Source organism: Anastrepha obliqua, chromosome 5 (assembly GCF_027943255.1).
Source record: "Anastrepha obliqua isolate idAnaObli1 chromosome 5, idAnaObli1_1.0, whole genome shotgun sequence".
NCBI classification, from domain to species: Eukaryota; Metazoa; Arthropoda; class Insecta; order Diptera; family Tephritidae; genus Anastrepha; species Anastrepha obliqua.
In genome coordinates, this window is record NC_072896.1 from 29,929,845 (window position 1) to 29,951,766 (window position 21,922).

At 37.6% G+C, this 21,922-nt stretch overlaps 1 long non-coding RNA gene across 1 annotated transcript in view; it reads right to left on the reverse strand.

The window, feature by feature from the left end:
- LOC129248845 (uncharacterized) overlaps nucleotides 1-21,922 on the reverse strand; it is an 87,909-nt gene that overhangs the window by 57,066 nt on the left and 8,921 nt on the right. Inside the window, exon 2 of the long non-coding RNA XR_008582635.1 lies at nucleotides 8,139-8,342. This is a non-coding gene — a long non-coding RNA (uncharacterized LOC129248845). The remainder of the gene's footprint in view (nucleotides 1-8,138; nucleotides 8,343-21,922) is intronic.

Below are 21,922 nucleotides of genomic sequence, written 5' to 3' on the forward strand. Positions count from 1 at the left end.
GGAGGAACTCAGCCAAACAATATACAAAGTGTATAAGCGCCAATTATATATATTATTATTATTATTTATATTCCCTTCCATTATGAATTGAAGGTGCGATTTGCTTCCCAGCAAAAGATTTGTTTCTCCAGCAGTAATCTGAATATCAGTTTGACCAAAACCAGGTCTTTCGCTTTAATGAGGTGCCGATTTTTTAAGAAAATCCATAACAATACGTACAGACAAAAAAATTCTTCCTATCAGCCTATAAAACCACAAAAAAGTTAAATCAGTTAAACGAGTTTCTCACATCCAGTTTTTTACAGCAGACGTTTGCAGAGGAAGGCTTGGCATGTCATTGCCTAGTGAATAAATATCGGTTGTCTGCTGGATGAAGAAAACTTTTTGCTTGGTTTGTGGATACCTCAAGATGACGGTTGAATTGATATCCCAGTCGGATATCCTCAAATTACTCGTCAACTCAACTAGTACTTTACTCCAATTTGAACAATATCGTTCCAAAGTATGAAATACACTTTCTCCGCATTTCGTTTCCAGTTGAATCAACGTAAATAGTTTTAAGCCACAGAGATATCTTCGACAGGCAACCTCCAAATAAGAAATTTCATTCCGAATGTATCGCGGAGTTGTCAAAATACTCCTTGTGGTCAGTTCTAAAAGCTCATGTGGTTGGTGGAATCCACATATATTGTCTAGAGAACTTTGAGACAAGTCCCATCTTAGTCAGTTCCAGGTCACCGGAAAATCCGAATGTAAATCAGGCCGAGCATTGGTACTTCGGCCATTCATAGAAAATGTATCGCGTATGAGCTGGCTAGGAGGGGACCTAACCTTAAATCAGTCAATTCTGTCCATTACCCTTAAGCAAGTTCTGGATCAGATTCATCTACATCGAGCAAGACAGCAGTAGAAAGTTTACGGGGCCCAGTTGTCCTTCCAGTGCAGGACCCGAGTTGAAAGTCTAAAGTAAAAGGTCACGCTGTGTACGAGCAAATTTACTGAATGCTACAAGGCATATGCCCGCTTGGAAGACTATGGCTACTTCCATGCAACGGTCAAACGTTCTGAAAATTTTGTGAACGATAGCACTAGAACCCACTCACAAATTAAATGAAGTTTCAGAATAACGATGAAAGAATTCGGAAGTATTTATGGTGATTCAGTCCAAAATTAGGGGATTATATACTAAATATTCAATCAGGTTAAAGGAATTTAATCTCTGGAAGCAATATCCCAAGGGACATGGTAGGATTTTTGGACGTATTTCTCTGAACTACGAACAGAACTCTCTGGAGTTTGAGGATCGTGCTCGGGCAATCTTTCCAAGAAGTAAGTCACTGGAACGAGGGGAGAATCTTTACCAAAGCTGGTATCTCTGTCTTAACTGACGGCGTCAAGTTGGAATTGAGAGTCGCAGCAAAGATTTTCTCTAAATCAGTTTTCTAGTCTTTGCGATCCTACAGGCTTGCAAAATGCTTAGGGAATGTGGGAACGAAGGAAATATTAACATTTTCTCCGATAGTCAACCCGCGATCAAGGCTCTGACGATGCCCTGGTGCAGATTTAAACTGGTCAACTCTTGTAAGGAGGAGATCAAACCTCTTCGGTGTGCAGGTAACTTCTCTCTGATCTGCGTGCCAGGATATAGGAACATAGGAGAAAATGAGATAGGTGATGAGTTGACCAGGAAGGCGGCTGAATTGATCTCAGAGACCACCTACCTGATGATAGGCGGCACCCCCTGGCTATTGTTAAAGGAGACTTGCAAAACTTATTTTGAAGGAAAGCGCAGAAAAGATGGAGCTCTATTTTTCCATGTGCTATTTCGAAAACCCTTTGGCCGCAGTACAATAGAAGGAGAACTCAGAAAGACCTAGGGAGCCCACGCCATTCAATTTCCAAACTCGTAGCCGTGTTTACCGGTCATTGGGCGAGAAAAGCTAAGTTTACCATTTACATAACTCCCATTGCAGAAGCTGTGGGAACCTTTCAGAAAAGGAGCCTGTTGAGTATCTGTCTTTCTTTGTAAATTTCCTGGTTTGGCAGCTAGACGTTTAAGGCCACTGGGTGCTCCTTTCATCGGCAGCCTGGAACAGTGCGTCAACCTAAATCCCATCAATCTTCTCAATTACATAAAAAGCTATGGCTGGCTGTAGAAATCTGTCTGTTGAAGGTCTCATAATGGTATCAAAATGGCGCTTTAGTGCTACTTGCAGAGTGCCAAAGTGGTACTTCAACCATTTCACCTACCAGCCTACTAAATATTACCCCAATTAATTGCCTAAAAGAATATTTATTTCATTCCGCTCTAATCGATAATTTTGCAACTAGTGCCAATGAAGTCACTCTCGAACTAGTATAACTTCTTCATGAATTTGAATATTTGTTGGGCATTTGAAGCTGCCTTAAGGCAATCCCATAAAAAGAATGCACTAACGTTGCGCGCCACTAAAAAAAATATGTGCATACAGTCACTCACATCTTATTTGATACAGATACGAATATTTTGCGAAGTTATTTAACACACATTTCAGACAAATACGAGGTGCAAGCAAAGAAAACGAAAATTATTTTGTACATTTTGGCATATCTCAACATAGGGTGTTTTTATTAAATTTTTACAGTTGGGTATGTGTGTGTGTGTGTGAATATGTATATGTGTATACATGAATGTGTGTATTTATGTGCATATGCAAAATAAGAAAATTGCCAAACTCCGTCATAGCTTCCTCCTCCCCCATTCCACCATCGCCTTCAGTCTCCTTCTGTTGTGCGTATCCGCTGAGCTTCTTCTGGAACATAGTTCGCTAATTGCTTAAATCGAGTCGATTTGCGAAGTCAAATACTTGGATTTCCATAGTGATATCCTACCATTCGAAATTTTCGAGAAACTAGCATCTTTCAGTAACAGCATTTTTTATTTAAGCCTCCAACGTCTCTTTGATGGTATTTCGTAGTTTCCCTTATAACGAAATTATTAATATTTATCTCAATCAAAACTTTAAGAAGGAAGAATCTATGATACTTTTGTTGCCGGTGAAAAATTCTGCATACCGCGTTTACTTGAATGTCGTTAATTTGTCAGCTGGCAGACGTCGCTTATCTATTCACCTGGTTGATAGTGGTTGATATCGCAAGGCGAATGGCTGAATGCTTGAGAGTAAATGAGATGCCTAGAATTCATGCGTGGTATTAGGCGAAATACGGTGGCTCCCAAATGTTTGCGATATAAAAAGATATACACAGTTTTGGAGAAAGTGTGGACACAAATCAACGACCAAATACACTAATTTATGGGCATACACCCGGCACAAAAATACTATGTACATACAAGAATGATAGAAAGAAGATTGCGCCCATCAGAGCGTACGTGACGTCACGTTTGCTGAGTTGTGTAGTATTGCCAACCATTTGCTCTTCGCAATAAATTTAGTGTTTTTTTATACCCAAAATGCAAAAATTGTTAAGTTTCTTGTTTGTTTCTTTTTTTTAATTTAAAGCTACCGAAACTTTAGGTTAAAAAACAAACTATATTATTAAACAAAAAAAGGTTAAAAAAGGTCACTCTGAGAAGATTTTAGTGCTAATGAAAATTAGTTGGTTTTTATAAAATTTGATATTTTGAAAGTGTGAATTTAATTTTTGGCTCCATTTAAGGTTATGCAAAAATATGAAATGCCCCTCTCTCAACTCTTCTTAAGATTGAAAACCTTTTTACACATTTTAAAAAGCCTTTGAATTTATTGAATGCGAATTAAAACCATAGAGGTGTAATCGTTTCTTCCGGTCATCAATCCTTAGTGAGACATAGGACATTAAGAGTTATATTCATTGTAAAAATAAACAACAAAATACCAGAAAATACTAAAGAAACCATACTGACATTTTTACAAAAAGAGTACCTTATCTAGTTACATAACTTCAAATATAGCAAAAAAGTCGTTCCCTTAACAAAAGAGTCTCGCTTAAAAAACAAACTCATAAATTAAATTATACATAAGCATAACACATTTATTTAAGAAAACGCACATTTTAAAGACAATTTGTCACGCATACAAAGTTCTTTAAGTGATTCAATAAAAATTTGTTGGGTTATTTTCTTTGAATGGGCATTTTAGTGCGTTTTTATATCCAAAGCTAGGCAACACTGCAATAGCGAGAGAGAGATTTGACTGCCGAAAGCAGAAGAACACCAACAACACCTGCAATCGCAGGCAATGCCACCAGATGTTAAAAAAAAAATAAAGCTAAATAAAACTGAGTGAATTATTTAAATAATTATTAAAAAATGTATATTTTACAAAATTATAAACATGACATTTTAATTAGAACAGCTAGAAAAATGGCATGAAGAAAGAACTAAAACTCCGAGACAAAAAATAATAAAAATAACAAAAAAAAATGCTAAATCAAGTTACGAAAATGGTAATCTGGCCATACTGGAGCTAAAATCACGTAACTAGTTGTCAAATTCGCTGAGCGCAAAGTAACGGGACCACGATAGGCGCCACCTCATTATTCTTTCCATCATGATGTACATATATACATAAAAATTCATGTGTAGAAATACAGGGTGATCAATCTTGTGGTGCCAGATTTTAAATTGAAATAAAACAACGAAAATTCAAATTTCAAAAAAATGATTGGACAATCTTCATTATTTTTGTGCTATGAATTATTCATGACATTTTTTTTCTAGATTGCCGTAATAATTAAAGTAGACCCTAAATAAATTACAAATATGTTTTTTTTGCTTTGAAATTTTATTAGTTCAATGCTCCGCAATTCTGTTTCCCACTTGCACACCGAGTATGTACGATTAAGGGTTAGGTTAGGTTAGGTTATGGTAGTAGTCGGTCTGTACGACCAACTCACTTAGACCTTACAGGTCCGTTGTGATATCACTGTGCTGTACGGGAACCCGATTTACTTTCCTTCGTAGAACCATTTTTTGGCTCTTAAGAAGCGTAGAATTGATCCCATCCTACGCCAGACAGCTCTGTAAGAGAATTGAAAAATTATTTACCTATACAATCTGCTCTGATTTTAGGTAGGGTTGGACAATTGCAAAGAAAGTGCTCAACTGTTTCTTCCTCTTCCTCATCACTACAACTTCTGCAATATTCATGAGAGAAAACTCCTAGTCTCGATTAATGCCTGCCAAATAGCCAATGACCGGTTATACAAGCCACGACGTTCGAGATATCATCTCTTGAGAGGCTAAGCAATTCCTTTGTCCTTTTCTTGTTTATTTGCGCCCATAGCTGTTACACATGTATCTTCACCTCTCCATGACCTACTGGCCTCTTGGATAATGTGGTTTTTGATCATTAGTTTACTCATGGCCAAAGGTATTCCAATGGTACTTTTATCACTGAGCAGTTGAAGAGCAGTACCTTTTCTGGCTAGCTCATCGGCTTTACAATTTGAGTTGTTTACGATTAAGGGGTGGCATACGTCCAGAATTAAAAAAAAATCGATTTTTTTTACAGATTATTATTCTTTATAGTTTTAGGCGTATTTCTCTGGAAGTCGATTGTAAAAATTCCCCGTAGGTGCAGAGTTATGGTAGAAAATGTAACTGCCCGACGAGAGTTTGGTGCGCTTCCTATTCGTTTTTCTCAATACTACTTTTTCCGGTTTTTTTAGTTTTTTGTTGCGTTTTTTTTAATATTCAAAAGTGTTTTCTCTATAGCCTGTAGGATTTTTGTTATTTTTATTAAAAAATTTAATAAATATAATTAAAGTATGACATTTTTTAACAAAATCTATAGTCCTAATTGCCCGAATGATGCATACCGAATAAAATGAAACTACGAGTTGTACGCCGACATCGACTTAGTGAAGCGCATTAAAATTCTCTGCTGTGTTCTTTTCAAAATGCACTGTTGGAACTCGTAAAACAGGACGTCCTCATCTACAGGGTCCGGCACTCGAAGTTCATACGAGAATTTAAATCTTCGATTGGCCACCAGGAGGCAGCACCTGCCACAGGTAATGGTTTGGTCCGCTTTTCATCGAGCCTGGCGTCAAGGTAAATGCGAAATATTAACGGGAAAGTATTTTGGAGGTTGCTTTGCAGCCGTGGGCAGACAAACTTTTCGGTGGCAGACCATGGACGTTTCAACAGGGTTCTGCACCGTCTCACAAAGCTCGACTGAACCAAGAATGGCTGAAAAAACAACGTTTCGAACTTCATAAGGTCCACACAATGGCTCTGAAATTCACCAGACGCCAACCATTTGGGAGAGCAAAGTCCGAACTAAACGATTCACCAGTCTCGGGGCGCTGAAAAAAGCCATTGTCCGCGAGTGGGCCAAAATACCTGTAAGTCACTTTCGAGCAGCTTGCCATTCATTTCTGGACCGTCTCAAGACAAAAGGTTGTCCTGTCGAGGAAAATTAAGACCCCGAAGAACTGGCGTAAACTTTGAGGAATCCAATTACCGCTCTTTCGATTTTGTAAGCCTTACCTTCGAACTCTCTAATCTTGTCGCTAGGTATCAGGTAGCAGCCTCCATGGCTTGGAGTTTGTTGGTAGCAAAAGAGTTGAAAATTAAGGGGGGGAGGCGGGCACCGATTACGCACCGATTGGCACCGCAGAGCACCTCTCGAAAAACATATCTCAAAAAAAAACTCTGTCATGGGCTTATTTGTCAATATTTTATTATTAATATTTTTTAAAAACTTATTGAAAAGATGTACAATAACATGTAACTGATTTTATTAAAGTATCTTAAGCCATATTTCTGTAAAAAATTAAAAAAAAAAGTGTTTTTTTTTAGCGCTAAACCCTACCCCCCCCTTAAAGCCCGGTAAGGCAATCAACTAAAAATATCTCAGCATATAAGCTTTGCCATGAAAGATAATTCAGACATGAAATACATTGTGTAAAATAAGTACCCGGAATTAAAAAAAAACACATTTTTTCATATTATTCATCATTATTTGTTGGATCGCCTTCAAAATAGGCTCCTTTTGAGCCGATACAAATGTTCCAACGAACAACCCAGTCATCCATGGCCCGCTGGTAGGCCGGCGCCGGGATGGCCTTCAGCTCCTTTAGCGAATTTTTTTTAATGTCTTCAATCGACTCAAAACGCCTTCCCCGAAGTGGCAATTTTAGTTTTGGGAAGAGAAAAAAGTCACAGGGTGCGAGATCTGGCGAATACGGTGGCTGTTCGATAGTATTTATTAAGTTTTTGGTCTTGTATTCGCGTACAATCAAGGCTCGGTGCGATGGCGCGTTGTCGTCGTGCAGAATCCACGAATTGTCCTTCCACAATTCAGGCCGTTTACGGCGAATGGCTTCACGTAAACGCCTTAAAACGGATAAATAATATTCCTTATTAACCGTTTGGCCCTCTGGAAGGAACTCAGAGTGCACCACGCCTTGGTAATCAAAGAAAACCGTGAGCATAACCTTCACTTTTGACCGGCTTTGGCGTAGTTTTTTTGGATACGGCTCGTTCTCGAAGCGCCATTCAGACGATTGCTGACTGGTTTGCATATCGTACTCGTAGACCCATGTCTCATCACCAGTTATTATGCGTTTCATGAACGTAGGGTCCGTATTAGCTCGGGAAACCATGTCTTCAGAGACCTCCTTCCGATGCTCGTAAAATTCGCCAAGTAAACAAAAGATCAACTCACTTTGACTGCAGAATAAAACACACTAAGTAATAGATCCCGTTCTAATAAGGCTTGTGCATTCAAGGACATGTGTACCAACATGAAAAAACCAAATTTGAAGTTTCAGGTATTCCCGGGAGAGTTTAAATTATAAATTCCGGGTACTTATTTTACACAATGTATAACTTCTGGGAGATAAAGAAAGTAAGAGTAGGTGCCATTTTTTTGATTAAAATTCGCAATCTATTGATGAAGGAAAGTCTTCAAAGAAGTTCGTCCAGCTACCTGAATTTCGCCTTGGTAAAAAATGTTGTAAGTGCGCTTTAAATGCTTAGGGCAACTTAGGCATTTCACTCTCAACCTGCTGTTGCTGATGCATTGGCAAGTAGAAGTACTTTGATCCTGACTAGCGTAACTATTCGTACATACATACATACAGGCGTAAACGACACACACACATACATAAATACATACATAAATTTTATGTGTCAACACAAGAATTCTTACCAACATTTGCACGTTTTGCAATTTGTGTCACAGCTGATGCCAGCAGCTTTAATCCCGTTTATTCCTTAGCACAGTCACATTACTCGGTAATTTCTTTTTAAGATTTTTTCCTTTCCTCCTTTTGGTGTGGTGAACTGCAACATCTTGCATTTCTGGCTGTCACGAGCAATGCAGTCTTCATTCACCTACACCGACACCGACACTCTAAAAACATAAAAACAATAGCCAAACATATAACGCTGTGTAAAAAAGCAGCAGCAACAACAACAAATTTATATTATATAAAAATGCAAACATTTGGCTTAGAATTTATAGTATTACACGCAGCCAACGACCATAGCATTAGCGTTGATGCCAGCAGCACCAGCAACAGCAACAGGCAACAATAACAATGTGAGCAAGAAAAGTAAGAGCAACAATTGCATGGCACTTGCTGCAGAAAAATGCAAACAACGGGTCGCCACGCTGTGCCACCGACTACGACATACTTTCGCTGCTGGAAGCCCGGAAAGCGCGAAGAAATATTCCGCTTTATTTATTGTAAGAGCGTGATTAGCAACGTAACAATTTAAATTGCCTACTTTCAGGCAGCTAATGAAAGCAAAACAGTAACTCTTCTGTTGTTGTGCGCGACAATTTTAAATATGAAAATTTCATAGGAATGAGAAATGGTTTTCGCACGAAGAAGGAAGGGGAAATTTACAGAAACAAAAAATAAGGAAAACTGAAGTAATGATTAGTTAAGTTAAGTTGAATTAATTTAGGATGAGTTAAGTTAAGTTCAGGTAAGTTAAGTTAATATACTTTAATTTAAATCGAATTAAGTCAAGTCAAGTTAAATTCAATTGAGTTTATTCCAGTTTACCATAGTTAATTTAAGTTAAGCTATAATAATTTAAATTAAGTTAAGTCAATTTAAGATCAATTCAGTTAAGTTAGTTTAGTTTAAGTTAAGTTATGTTAATTGCAATTGAATTAAGTCAAGTTAAGTCAAATTTAGTTCAGTTAATTAAATGTAGTTAATTTAAGTTAAGCTATGAGAATTAAAATTAAGTTAAGTTAAGTTAACTTAAAATTAATTAAGTTAAGTTAAGTTAAATTGAGTGCACTTAATTCAAATTTAGTTAATTTCAATTAAGCTATGATAATTTAAATTAAGTTAGTTCAAGTTAAGTTATGTTAATGAAAATTGGATAAAGTGAAGTTAAGTTAAACTTGGCTCAATTTATTCCAGTTTGGTTAACTTAAGTTAAGCTATCATAATTTAAATAAAGTTAAGTTGAGTTATGTTACGTTAATTTAAAGTTAATTTAGTCAAGTTAAGATAAATTCAATTCAGTTTGTTCCAGTTAATTTAAGTTAAGCTGCAATAATTTAAATTAAGTTAAGTCAATTTAAGATCTGAACTGATAAGTTAGGTTAGTTTAAGTTAAGTTACGTTAGTTTAAAATTAATTAAGTCAAGTTAAGTAAAATTCAATTCAGTTAATTCAAATTTAGTTAACTTAAGCTAAGCTATGATAATTTAAATTAAATTAAGTTAAGTTAAGTTAAATTGAGTTCAGTTAATTCAAATTTAGTTAATTTAAGTTAAGCTATGATAATTTAAATTAAGTTAGTTTAAGTCAATTAAGCTCAGCTTAGAAAGTTATGTTAGTTTAAGTTAAGTTACGTTAGTTTAAAATTAATTAAGTCAAGTTAAGTCAAATTTAGTTCAGTTTATTCCAGTTTAGTTAACTTAAGTTAAGCTATGATAATTTAAATTAAGTTAAGTTATGTTACGTTAATTTAAATTTAGTTAAGTCAAGTTAAGTTAAATTCAGTTCAGTTAATTCAAATTTAGTTAATTTAAGTTAAGCTATCATAATTTAAATTAAGTTAAGTTAAGTCAATTAAGCTCAGTTTAGTAAGTTATGTTAGTTTAAGTTACGCTAAGTTAAGTTAAGTTATATGACATTAAGTGGGATTCCAGGAAAAAACACGCCACCACTAACGCAGCGGAACGGAGATGCCAAACCAGGCAGCTGTGGCAAAGTCGATAGGACACTGAATCGAGTGGCAGATGGACGGTGAAGCTGATTGCTACAATAGGCAAATGGGTTCAAAGGAACTTCGGAGAAATGGGTTATTTCATGACTCAGCTCCTCTCGAACCACATATACTTCATAAGGTATGGTAAGGTAAGCGACCCCAGGTGGATACTCTGTAAAACAACGGGCGATGACATGCTTTTTAGTTGCGACAGATCGCTCTTGGAAAGAGATGCTCTAAGGGAGCAGATTAACGACATCGCGCTGAAGAATGTAATCAGCAAAATGCTTGAATGCGAGGATAACTGGAAAGCGGTTAAAAGATACGTTGAAGACGTATTACGAAGAAAACATATAGACCTCGACGAAGAACAACACAGCCCAGCCTCACAGACAAAAGCATAAGAAGTCGCGTCTATAGTAGGTCCACTTCATGAACGTCATTCTGGGCCCTCCCGAAGTAATGCAGAAAGTAATGTAAAAAGTAGTAGATATCTGTTGGAGTAGCTACTACAATAGTACCCCAGAAAAAGCTGCTTGCAGAGCTTCCTCAACAGGGAGCATATACGCTGCACCGTGTAGCTGAAGTACGGAGGATATTAGAAGGTATCCCATTGCAGTCCCGAGTCTTCTACAAAATTGGGACAGCATATTGCGCAACTGGCCGGGACAATGCCTTATACGACGCCAACAATGTCTTTCTGCATTTGCGGTAAGTTCTATCGACGGGAGATTTGCGGACTTTGTTGAAGTTCTATATATAGTAGGGTGTCCGTTATTTACCAATTTGATTATTTTTTTTTGCGACGCCGCCTAAACTTTTAGTTTTCCATCTAAGAAAAATTATCAGAAATCAGCTCTTAATATTCAGAATAAACCTTGCCCCAAACATGATATATTTGATATAAATTACATGGGATTTGGCTACTTTTTGGAATAAACTTTTTTTTTCTCTAGTACAATAATAATTTTGCTGCAAAATATCTGAAATTTACACACAGTTCCACTTTAACTTCGACTAACTTTTAAAGGAGTCAATTTATCGAAAAACTTTAAGAGATCTTTTTTGTAGAGAGTTAAAATTGCCATTAGAATATGTGTTTTTCATAGCTGTAAATTAGCATACTAGAGAAAAAAAAGTTTATTCCAAAAAGTAGCAAAATCCCATGTAATTTATTTGGGAAATATATCGTGTTTGGGGCAAGGTTTATTCTGAATATTAAGAGCTGATTTTGATCTGATAATTTTTCTTAGACGAAAAACTAAAAGTTTAGGGGGCGTCGCAAAAAAAATAATCAAATTGGTAAATAACGGACACCCTAATATATAGTCCGGTCGTGATCTCGGTTGTGTGCGCGAAGAAGGACAGCAAATTAATACATTTTACTCGTTGTAATTTGAGGTACTCGCATCAGGAAAGCCTTTGTCAATAAGTTAATGTTAAGCTCAGCTTAACCAACTTCGCCTATTAGGCAAATAGAGTTGTCACGGATTTAAAAAGAGAGAGCGCAATCTTCCATGGAGTGAAGAATCAAGGATGCTTAGAGATGTATTCATTTCCTTTTAAACGCAAGCCATCATCTTTGCCTTTGCTGAATACCAAGATCGTACAGTTTCACGTATCGGCATGCTAGAATGATGAAAATCACTCTGGTTGTTTGCGAAGCCTTGCTTAGACGACTGATCTACAAAACTCTCTGATGATTGCCGATCTTATAAATCATCGTTTCAGTGCCTAGGGTAGAGAGAAATTTTCCATATCCTCTAGTTGTGTTATGTGGTTTAAAATGGCGAAAGTCTTCGATAAACGCTACTAGGTTAGGTTAGGTGAAGTAGCTATCCTTCGACGCACCTAGGCCAGTTAGAGACCCCTTATGAGACCAGCGCAACTATCCTACCTTTACCCCGTTTGGTCGTCTCTAAACCATTGTGCGGCCTTTAAAAAGCTGTCCAGTAAGTTGGCGAGTGGTAACATTCGCAATGTTGCTCAGAAAAACGAGAAATACACCCGCATAGAAAGTATTCGACTGTTTCTTCCTCTTCCATATCCTGGCTGGCTTCTACAATAGTCATTGGATAGCGCCATTATGTCTTCCTATTAGACAGTGCCCATATAGGATACCTACTATGATTCTAAGATCCTTCCTACTCAATTTAAGTAGACTCTGAGTGCGACTCATGTTCTATTCGGGCCACGTTTGTCTACTAATAGCGCAGGTGTTTAACTGTTTCCAGTTGAAATTTGCAACAGTAAAGGTGTACCTGTCTATATGGAAGTTTATATGTTGTCAAGGGCATGGATATGTCGACCTTGTCCTAACTAAACTGGAGCGAGGAGTCCAATCTGCCTTACAGTTACCTTTAATTTTACTAAGCCCGGTCGCCAAGAATAGATTGATAGAAAAATACGGTGCAAGTATTTTTTTGTAATTTGTAACACCCTTTTACTGTCTTAAACGAGTGTTTAGATGATAGGAGCGATTCCAGAACTGCCTGACTACCAGAGCATATGAAGATTTCTCTAACTGTGTCTACGTTTTTTTAACACTTAAAGGCTTTCTGAGACTGCCAAAATTTCGGCTTGGAATACTTTGCAAAGATCATTGGGCAAAATGGTTTCCCTTGGTTGGCAAGTTTCTTAACTTTCAGTAGTGGATCACTCTTTCTGTTCCTCAATTTGTAGGGAGTACAAGAGTGCTTTTTTGAAGTTGAAATGTTGAAGATCCTGATGAGGTATTCAATCAATCAATTCATTCATATCGGCTGAACTCAAATGTTCCTCCATTTGTGGAACAACATCAAGACGCGCACTCCACAAATAGGAGGAGGAGTTCGTGCAAACACCTAACAGAAGAGTACGCGTCAATTGTTAGGTTGAGGAATAAGTTCGTTGCGTTTTTACTGACCTCCCAACCAATTTGTTGATACGGATACGCCGAAATTCGTCTGGTCTGGTGTGAAAGAAGTTGTTTAGCCAGATATTAAGGATCTCTTTGTTATCGAAGGTAACGCCCTTCATATGGTTTGACAGAGAGCGGAAAAGATGGTAATTGGTCAGTGTAAGGCTCGGAGAATACGACCGATACTGAAGGACCTCCCGTTCGAGTTCTTGGAGTGCGACTTTGATGACTTGTGCAACATGGAGACTGGCGTTGTTGTGAAGGAGTGTGGTTTGACCATATCGATCAGGTCTTTTCAGTCGAATAGCCTCATTCACGCGGTGTGCACCATGCCATTCCAATCTCACCAAACACATATAATGATCTTCTTTGGATTTATATCCGGCTTGACTCTTGGCTTTAGCGTATCTCCTGGAGCCATCCACTCCTTTCTTTGTTTCATATTGATGTCTAAGCACCATTTCTCAGCTCCCGTGACGATTCGGTGCAAAAAGCAAACGATTTGTAGCCAATTTTCTTTGTTTTTTTTTAGTTGAGGTCGTGAGGCACCCAGGCTCCCAATTTCTCGGTAAATTCCATTGAATGAAGGTGATTTGGACTCGTTTTATGATCGCAGTTCATTTTTTCCGCCAATTTACGACCGGACACCTCTCGGCTTTATCGTATTTCCTGGAGCCATCCACTCCTTTCTTTGTTTCATATTGTTGTCTAAGCACCATTTCTCAGCTCCCGTGACGATTCGGTGCAAAAAGCAAACGATTTGTAGCCAATTTTCTTTGTTTTTTTTGAGTTGAGGTCGTGAGGCACCCAGGCTCCCAATTTCTCGGTAAATTCCATTGAATGAAGGTGATTTGGGCTCGTTTTATGATCGCAGCTCATTTTTTCCGCCAATTCACGACCGGACACCTCTCGGCTTTATCGTATTTCCTGGAGCCATCCACTCCTTTCTTTGCTTCATATTGATGTCTAAGCACCACTTCTCATCTCCTTTGACGATTAGTTAAAAAAAATCGCTTTTTATGACCCCGTGTTGCTCGATGGTGGGCGAGATGCTGAGAAACGATTTGTAGCCAACTTTCTTTGTTTTTTTTGCGTTGAGGTCGTGAGGCACCCAGGCTCCCAATTTCTCGGTAAATTCCATTGAATGAAGGTGATTTGGACTCGTTTTATGATCGCAGTTCATTTTTTTCGCCAATTCACGACTAATTGGTGACTGTTCTCTTTAAAAAGTGATTTGGGAAGTTCTTCAGCGAATTCAGAAGGCCTTGCGCTGCGGGACGTATCTTCGACGTCAAAGCCGCCATTTTTGAATTTTGCAAACCATTTCCGTGGTGTAGGCTCTCCTACGTCACCTTCTTCATACACGTCGCAAACGTCGCGTGCTGTTTCGGCATTTTTTTGGCCTCAATGAAAAGCAAAGAAGAGCAGGTGTCGAAAATGTGGATTTTTGCCACCTGAGTATTTCATTTCTAAGTCTAAAATCTAAAAAGATTTAAATAACTCAAAAATATAATACAATTAACATAGTTTTGTAGAGTAGGGAGCAAAGAGTTCTATCGACTTTGCCAAACAAAAATCGAATATTTACCCTTTGCCAAACAGCAAACAAATCGTTGCAAAATAAAAGAAAATATAAAAACGCTTTGAACTTATTCCCCAACCCAATATTTATTTGTTTTATTTATTTCAGTAAATGCCAAGGAGATGAATAGCTCTGAAGACATTCGGTTTCCCGAACACTACCTAAACTTCAGTGTTGCTGAAAGTAAGTGGCACAATCGTCAATTTAACTTCAGGTATTCAAAACAAATATTAGATGGAAGATAAAAAAATAATCAATTCTATTTATTCGAAGTTTTGTCGCCATTGATTTCACTTAAAACATTAGACCCTTAACTCACATTCCAATTATATCCTTTGCACTCCAGTAAAGCTTTGGGATGCGCAAAATCGATTGATATGATTCAAAAGAAGGTTCAAATTAAGCCATACTGTGGCATTCCTCAACCAACGGTTCCTTTTGAACAACCGCAAGGCATTAAATTCGACACCTCTTCGCCTGCTCGCTTTTCTCCTCTTTGAACAAAGAACGAAACAATTTCAATCTTATCGGACCAACGAAGAAATGTAAGCATTTTCCACTTTAAGTGACCCACAAAAAACAAAAAAATGTTGCAGATCAATTTTCACTGCACATTATTTAAACCTTCGGTGGTCAATACGCAACAAGAAAAACCCGTAACAGATTTGGATTACACGCCGGCGTTAGTGTTGTAAGCGTTCAATCGACAAAAGCAGCTAGGATATGTGTGTGTGTATGCGTGTATGTATGTATGTTTGGTGAGACTACATATATACGATGTATAAAGTCCAACACTCGTTGCTGCTTGAAGCCATTCGAGACGTGCTCATGCCACTTTGCCGCTTGGTAGGTCCTCAAGTTCACACTCAACACACCGTTGGAGAAGATGGTGATGATGAAGATGAAGATGATGATATGGATTAGAGCTGGGAAGGAAAATGTCGACATTGAAGTACACACAATTTGACGAATTGTGGCATAGAGGAGGGCATGGCAGAGGAGAAATCTCTCAAAACTGCGTTGCAGGTACGCAGTACAAATGGGGAAAGTGTGGAATTTTTAAGGCGAAATGAGTGAAACCAAAAAATGCTGAAGCCAATGTTGATGAAAATTAAGATGAAAAAACGAGAAGACGAACAGCAGCTGCTGCCGTTTGGAATCTTTTGCTATGTAAGCAACATTGTGGCAAACAAGCGCAATTTTGGTTTGTCATTTTCAATGAAAAAACAACCAGAAATAAAGTTTGGCGAGTAAACAAGTATTTCACATTTTTGTTTTTGTTTTCGTTTTAGTTTCCAGCTACTTACATGCTTGTGTCACGCGTTAGGGACAAACATCACGTGCCACACTTATAAAGCATGTGCGACACGACCAGAAGTAAAAGGCAAAATTTAAAAAACTTACAACTGAAGTTATATACTTTAGCAATCTTGCGGCACACTATCCTCCTACGTAAACGAGGCAGTACAGTACGCGACAAAAATATAGCACATTGAAGTTGATTAGATTAGGGAAGATGGAAGTTTATGTTCGAGGGGAGAGAGAGAGCGAGTGTGATAAGGCGAAAGCGAGGCAAAATGATATTTTTAGAGTTGTGTGTAAAGGACAAATACCTCTTTGGGATGCTATATTATTTCAGTATGCTTCTTCTTGCTCTTCTTCTTTTTTATTATAGAATTAAAGCCTGTTCATCAACTATTTTATACAATAAAAAATAAGTAAATAAATAGCAATTATTCGTTAGAGCTGGATGTCCAACACTCATTCCAGCGCTTGGGAGGGCGTCCGTATGGCCTCGTAGTCATCTGCCTTCCCGTCATAACAGATTTAGCCAACCTACTGTCGGGCATGCCTAGCATGTCTTCGGCTCCACCTGACCATGTCTTGTGTGTCACATATCCCTCAAATCCCTTCGTTTCGCATACGATCTCTGCGAGTATGTCTTGTGATTGATCGCAATGTTGCGATCTCAACCCTGTTCATTGCTTGTTGTGTTCATGTTGCATCTGCTCGGGTTTCAACGATATAGGTGAGTACAGGGTTGCCCATATTCGACGGTTCTATCTGGCAACCCTGTATCTTTTGACAGAGACGTTAGATCGCTTAATGACATACCGCGTTGGAAGCGTCAGTCCAAGCAGATTTTTACCATGGAACAGTACACGCCACGCGAGCGCTCCCAAATTGTTGAAATTTACATTCAACAAAAGAAGTCAATTGTGAAAACTCAACGGGCGTATAAAAAATTAAATAATGTGAAAAGTGCGTCTTCTAAGAACACCATTAAACGTTTGTTCGAAAGGTTTTCGACTGGTGATGCTCTTTCTAATCCAAAGAGGCCAAATCAAAACCGACCAAGGTGATCGGATGAGAATATTGCTCTTGTACGGGCTAGTGTTGAGACGTCGCCAAGGACATCCCAAAATCGCCGTTCTCAGCAGTTGGGCATTGCGCGGGCCACTTTACAACGAATTATCCGCATTGATTTCCAGCGGCGCTCCACCACACACAGCTTCGAACCACAATCGATTTTTTTAAGAAATTGTTCTCTCGTCGTTTGATGTCGAAAAATGACGATTTTTACCGCGTTCGCCCGATTGAACGCCACCTGATATATTGAAGGAGAGACATTTGGTGACGTGTGAGATGCTTCTTGTGTGAGATGCTTTCTGCATCGCATCATTCCTGGCGATGAAAATGGATCTATTAAGATAAACCTAAGCTTCGAAGAAGTTGGAGCCTGCCAGGTGAACCAGGTCCATCGACAGCGAAAAATAAATTCATGCGTCAAAAGTTGTGTTGTGTATCTGGTGGGATCAGAAGAGTGGCATCTATTATGAACTCAGTAAACCATCTGAAACATTCACTGACGATCATTACCGACTGCAGCCAATGCATTTGAATCGAGCTCTAAACGAAAAGCGACCAGAATGGGACGGTAGACATGACAACTGATTTTGCTGCATAATAAGCCAGGCCACAGGTTGCTAAATCGGCTCAGAAATGTTTACAGGAACTGAATTGGGAAATATTGCGGCACCCGCCATACTCCCCAGGCATTGCACCTTCCGATTACCATCTGTTCTGATCAATGCAGTTAACCCTTACTGGAGAGCGGTTCACTTCTTACGAGAGCATCGCAAACTGGCTCAATGAGTGGATGAAGTCAAAACCACTCGAATTTTTCGTCAGAGAAATCCGTATGCTGTCTGATAGATGGTGTAAAGTTGTAGCTTGGCATATATTTCACATAATATCTCGTATTATTTAATTGTTTCAATAATTCGTAACTTTGTAACTAAAAAAAAATCTCTGATATTAAAAAACTCCATTTCATTATCAAAATTTTCATTGAATAAATCTCAAAATATTACATTTTTTTTTATTTTTTTAGTTTACTTCTGATTATACTTAAGTCTACAAATAAACCAATTCTTATAAGAATTCACGTGAATGTGCAAAATGCTTGAATCAATTGGCATAGAAGTCAATAGAATCAGTCAGAAGTCAATATATCTGAAATTTCTTAACGAAATATTGAGAGAAATTCTCCGTCACATACCGTGAAACTAAAAATTCGTAATGTAGTTATAATGAAAGTTTTTTGCAGATGCTCAACTCTGCTTGTAAACTCTATGTGAAAAGGGTGGCAAAGATTGGCCGCATACTTAAGGCGCAACCTTACGAGAGTAAAAAATAGAGAATAGAATGAAACGGCAGAGCAATTACGATGAACAGATACTAACATTGAGTAGGAATAAAACAGAATGCGATCAATAAGGCTATTAACGCGAACTCCCAGATCTCGGACCTGAACTATTCATTTCTGGAATACACCATAACATAACTAAATAATTTTTTTCAAAAGCGATTGAATTCTGCCTATTGAATTGAAGTTTTAAAACTTATCGTCATTTGCCAAAAAAAAAAAGAAAAAATTATAACAAAATAATACACACTTTTTCCTATCCAATTATGCAAGTTTATTGAACTTCAGTTAAAGTTTAAATTTTTGTGAAAACAAATTCAAAATCTACTACGTACATACAAATTTTCTAATTTAAAAAATATCACAATTTTTCTCTCATTTATAAACCCACAAATATTGAAATATGCATGCAGTTACTCGTACTATATTAGTTTGTACGTGTGTTTGTGCATTCGCAACACGATACCAAATCCGCAATCCTTACCAACCTCAACTGCTCCAATTTAAAATTCAATTCACGCTCAATACAGTAATTACATTGGCACTTCAATCAATAAGCAATAACAACTATCAATTGACAATTGACAATGCAAAATTCCATTCACATGAACCATCAAAATGCAAAAAAACAAGTTGTTTACCAAGAATCCACACAAAATTTCTGGCCTCCCTGCATATTTACTTGCACTCGCACTTGTTGTTTTCAATATGTATGTAGTAGTTCAAAGCTACAAAATGTAATTGAAAACCATTTAGAGAATGACAATCATTTATTGTTATTTATTGTTTACAGTGTCTCCTGCATTTGACAGATTGCACTCTGCATATTGAATGCACGAAAATTGCACGAAAAGACTTAGTAAGTAAATGGCTGTGGGGATCTGTACCATTGGCCACATGATAATTGCTTCTATACTCGCTTTACTGTCGGTGTGTGTGTGTGAAAAGTTCATTACTGGAGCGTAGACGAGGGAAAGTAGGAGGGAATGAATGGTTGGACAATAGGCTTATTTATTTATTTTATTTGTGGAGTGATTAGAAACTAGAAGTTCACAACTCTGACACTAATTACATGGTAATAGATTGTAGTAGTTTGTAAACTACAGAAATTGATTTAAATGTCGCTGGCACTTACTTACATTCACTTACATTTGACCTGTTTGTAGCTTTGCTCCATACCCGAGGGTAGCCAGTAGAGGTCGTTATTATTGTATTTGTATTGGGTATCGGAATAAGTTTCCGTCCTTTCTTAGCCAAAGTTACGAATTATTGAAACAATTAAATAATACATGGAATTATGTGACGTATGTGCCACTGGAAGCTACAACTTATTCGTGTACTTTGGACTTGATCCATTCATTCAGCCATTTTGCGATGCTCTCGTATGAAGTGAACCGCTCTCCAATAAACCCTGACTGCATTGATCGGAACGGATGGTAATCAGAAGGTGGGCCAAGATTTTCCAATTTAGTCCCTATAAATATTTCTGAACCGATTTAGCAAGGTGTGGTCCGGCGTCGTCATGCATCAAAATCAGTTTGTCATGTCTACCTTCCCATTCCGGTCGCTTTTCTTTGAGAGCTTGTCGGGAACGATTATTTATTTTATTTTATTTTACTTTATTTTATTTTTTTTTTTTTTATTTTATCTCATTTTATTTTATTTCATTTCATTTCATTTTATTTTATTTTATTTTATTTTATTTTATTTTATTTTATTTTATTTTATTTTATTTTATTTTATTTTATTTAGCTTAATCCATCTCGGCTATTGCCGGAGATTACACATCCCGGATAAAATTTTCAAGGGATTGTGCTCTGGTGGAGCGTAGTCCAAGTTCTACGCCCATGCGATTGCTATTGCTTAAATATTTAAAAATCTACGAACTATTGCACATGTGTCCAGTATGGTCGACTTCTGCATGTCTTCTAAAAGGTGTTGGCAGTCATATTTCTTCAAGTTTTTTATTAAATGCTTAGGCACTAATCCAGTGGACGATATGATTATTGGAATTATATTCACTTCCCTCGCTTTGTACATCTGTTTCAGTTCTATGGCCAAAGCAGCATACTTCGATACTTTGGTGGAGTATGTGCTTTGGATGTTGCGATTAAGGGGCACCGCTATATCGATTACTTCGATCGTTTTATTTGTCTTGTCGAACAAGATAATGTCAGGTTTGTTGGCAGCTGCTGTTTGATCTGTGGATATAAATCTGTCCCAGTACAGTTTAAAATTTGCATTTTCGATTATTGCCTTTGGTTCATATTTAAAATACAAGACTTCTGCTTGTAAGAGACCGTGTTTTATCGCAAGTTGTTGGTGGAGGATCTTTGCTATATTATTATGTCTCATGACATATTCACGGGGGGCAAGTACGCTACATCCAGCAATTATATGGTCGATTGTTTCGCCGTAAATGCCGCACCTTCGGCATCTATCCTCTATTGCCTCGCCATGTATCGACCTTCGGAAATTCCTTGTTGGAATAACTCGGTCTTGGATAGCGATTGCGAAACCTTCTGTTTCAGAAAATAGTTTTCCTTTTTTCAACCATAAGTTGGATGATTGTGCGTCGATCCATTCCATTTCGAGATCATGGGGATGGGCACCGTGTATTGTTTTTGCCTTCCATGCTGCGATCATTTCTGCGGGGGCTTTAACCCCCTCAGGTACTGGGAAATCCTGCTCCATCAGACTTAGCGGGGTAAAGCCGTTATCTGCCATAGCTATAGCTTTAAATAGATGAGACTCGCTGCTTAGAAAATATGTACGTAGCTTTAAAGTTTGCGAGAAGTGTAGACGCGCTATATTAATGATTCCTCTCCCACCAATGTTTCGAGGAAGCGATATTCTTTCCACAGCGCTTTGAGGGTAATGGCTTTGGAACTTTGTGAAAGTGGTGCGTATCAGCGTTTCAATCCGAAGGATGTCTGTCTGGGACCATTTTATTACTCAAAACGAGTATGTCAAAAGGGGTATGGGCCAGGTACTGATTGCCTTGCATTTATTTCCACTGTTCAGACTAGTTTTTAATACAGCTTTCAGTCGTGCCTCAAATTTGTTAATGAGGTTCTGCTTGTGGTTGATTCCTTTAAGTTGCAGAAATCCGGTCCGCAGAAGGGACCGGCAAAACGGGTTCTGGGCCCGGTTAACCTCTACGCCAGGTCATTTTAGTTTAATCTTTAATTTAACTCTAATCTTATTTTTATTTGATTTGATTTAATTTGTTTTTTTTTTTTGTGAATTTTATTTATTTATATATAATGTTATTTTATTTTTAAATAATGTATTCAATTTAATATAATTCAGTTCAATTTATTTTTTTATTGTACATATTTACATATATATATAAATATATATATATTTGTAATATTTTTGAATTTATTTAAATTTTTTCAGTCTGTTTATTTTATTTCATTTTATTATATTTTTATACACTATCTACCCTTTATTTCTTGTAATATTCATTGAGTGCGACAGTGCAACAGTGCGTATGAGCAACACGTAGTTTTGAAATTTGTAGCGAAACTCAGTGCTGTTGCTAAATACTTACACACGTTT